The sequence below is a fragment of the Salvelinus sp. IW2-2015 genome, unplaced genomic scaffold (genome assembly GCF_002910315.2).
Source record: "Salvelinus sp. IW2-2015 unplaced genomic scaffold, ASM291031v2 Un_scaffold3713, whole genome shotgun sequence".
NCBI classification, from domain to species: domain Eukaryota; kingdom Metazoa; phylum Chordata; class Actinopteri; order Salmoniformes; family Salmonidae; genus Salvelinus; species Salvelinus sp. IW2-2015.
The window spans coordinates 25,433-28,453 of NW_019944990.1; the positions used below are offsets into that span (position 1 = coordinate 25,433).

General features: G+C 47.8%; 1 pseudogene; it reads right to left on the reverse strand.

Annotated features, from left to right (window-relative positions):
* Positions 1 to 1,975: 1,975 nt before the first annotated feature.
* LOC139026000 (ribosomal protein S6 kinase-related protein-like) overlaps positions 1,976 to 3,021 on the reverse strand; it is a 22,360-nt pseudogene continuing 21,314 nt past the window's right edge.

Here is a 3,021-nt window from a genome sequence, read left to right on the forward strand (position 1 = left end):
TGACACAACCTGGTTCTCTTTGGGTCCCGAGGCAGTTGAGAACCACGGATGTACAGTGTATATTATATGTACAGTGTATATTATATATTATATGTACAGTGTATATTATTATATATTACACACTGAACAAAAATATGAACGCAACATGAAACAATTTTACTGAGTTACAGTTCATATAAGGAAAATGAGTCAATTTAAATTAATAAATTAGCCTCTAATCTATGGATTTCACATGACTGGGCAGGGGCACAGCCATGGGTGGGTCTGGGAGGGCATAGGCCCACCTACTAGGGAGCCAGGCCCAGACAATCAGAATTAGTTTTTCACCACAAAAGGACTTTATGACAGACAGAAATACTCCTCAGTTTCATCAGCTGTCCGGGTGGCTCGTCTCAGACGATCCCAAAAGTTGAAGAAGTCGGATGTGGAGGTCCTGGGTTGGAGTGGTTACACGTGGTCTGCGGTTGTGAGGCCGGTTGAACGTACTGACAAATTCTCTAAAACGATGTTCGAGGCGGCTTATGGCAGAAAACAGCTCTGGTGGACATTCCTACATCAAGCATGCCAATTGCAACCTCCAGCAAAACTTGAGACATCTGTGGCATTGTGTTGTGTGACAAAACTGCACATTTTAGAGTGACCTTTTATTGTCCCCCAGCACAAGGTTCACCTGTGTAATAATCATGCCGTTTAATCAGCTTCTTGATATGCAACACCTGTCAGGTGGATGGATTATCTTGGCAAAGGAGAAATGCTCACTGACAGGGATGTAAACAAAATATGTGCACAAACATTTAGAGAGAGGAAGGGGGGAGGAGGAGGCCATTACTGGCGTCACATTCTGACTCGGAGAAGCGGGGGAGGGGAGAGGAGGATCTGGGCACATCTACTAGGGGGAGCGCAGAGGGGAGAAGGGCGGGGGAAAGAGGAGTGATGGGGTCAGAATGGGGGCAAATGCACTTCATAGGGCTCTGGTCTATAGTAGCGCACTTTATAGGCTCTGGTCTATAGTAGTGCACTCCATAGGGCTCTGGTCTATAGTAGTGCACTTCATAGGCTCTGGCCTATAGTAGTGCACTATATAGGCTCTGGTCTATAGTAGTGCACTCCATAGGGCTCTGGTCTATAGTAGTGCACTCCATAGGGCTCTGGTCTATAGTAGTGCACTTCATAGCCTCTGGTCTATAGTAGTGCACTCATATAGGGCCTGGTCTATAGTAGTGCCTTTATAGGGCTCTGGTCTATAGTAGTGCACTTTTAGACTCTGGGCTTGGTCTATAGTAGTGGCGCTCCATAGGGCCTCTTGGCGTCATAAGTAGTGCACTTCATAGGGCTCTGGTCTATAGTAGTGGCACTCCATAGGGCTCTAGGTCTATAGTAGTGCACTCATAGGGCTCTGGTCTTATAGTGGTGCACTCCATAGGGCTCTGGTCTATAGTAGTGCACTCCATAGGCTCTGGTTATATAGTGCACTCCATAGGCGTCTGGTCTATAGTAGTGCACTACATAGGGCTCTGGTCTATAGTAGTGCACTTCATAGGGCCTCTGGTCTATAGTAGTACACTTTATAGGGCTCTGGTCTATAGTAGTGCACTTCTATAGGGCTCTGTCATAGTAGTGCACTCCATAGGGCTCTGGTCTATAGTGTGCACTACATGAGGCGCTCTGGTCTATAGTAGGTGCACTTCATAGGCTCTGTCATATGAGTAGTCACTCCATGCGGCTCTGGTCTATAGCTAGCTGCACTCCATAGGGCTCTGGTCGTATTAGTAGTTGTACATAGTCTTTTTAGTAGTGCCTTCAAGGCTCTAGTTATAGTTGCACTTTAAATTAGGCTCTGGTCTATAGTAGTGCACCTTTATAGGCGTTCTGCTCGTACAGTAGTTGCACTCCATAGGTCTGCTGTCTATAGGAGTGGCACTATCATAGGGCCTCTGGTCTATAGTAGTGCACTCCATAGGCGCTCTCGGTCTCATCAGTAGCGCTGCACTTCATAGTGCCATTTGAGGACGTGCCGGTCTGTCTAACACACGAGACTCAGAGCAGAACAAGATGAGACCTTAGAGAGCGGAACAGAGATGTGACCTAGAGAGGACATGATGTGACCTAGAGAGGAACAGATAGATCTTAGAGATGAGAACAGGAATGACTGAGCCTAGAGGGAGGCAACAGCGATGTGAGCCCGTAGAGAGAAACAGGGATGTGACCGAGAGACGGAACAGATGGATCTAGAGAGGAACAAGATGTGATCCTAGAGGAGGCAACAGGCATGAGATCTAGAGAGTGAACAGAGATGTGACTAGAGAGAACCGGATGAGATCGGAGAGAGGAACAGGATAGCTGCCACTAGAGAGAACAGGATAGTGCACCCCTAGAGAGAAACAGGAATGCTGACCTAGAGAGAACAGGCATTGCTGAACCTAGAGAGGAACAGGATGAGATTCCTAAGAGAACAGGATTGACTAGAGCAGCGAACAGATGAGACCTAGAGAGCGAACGATGCAGATCTTAGAGAGGGAACCGATGTGAGCCTAGAGAGGGAACAAGGATGTGACCCTAGAGATGGTGCGAACCAGGATGTCACCTAAGAGAACAGGATGTGAGCCTAGAGGCAGGAACAGGATGTTGACCTAGAGGAGGAACAGCGATAAACCTAGCAGAGGAAACAGGATGTGACCTAGAGAGGACCAGGATGTGACGCTAGAGCGGAACAAGGATGAGACCTAAGAGAGGAACAGGATGTGACTAGAGAGAAAACAGCGATGCTGACTAGGAGGAGAACAGGCATGGGATCTAAAGAGGACAGGCATGGTGCACTAGAGAGGAAACAGGATAGTGACCTACGAGAGCCGAAAGCGATGAGCGATCAAGAGGGAACAGGAATTGTGCACCTTAGAGAGCAACAGGAGAGATCTAGAGCAGCCGAACAGCGACTGCTGACCTAGAGAGGACAGGCATGTGCACCTAAGAGAGGAAACAGGATGACCTAGAGAGGACAGGCATGTGACAATACGAGGAGAA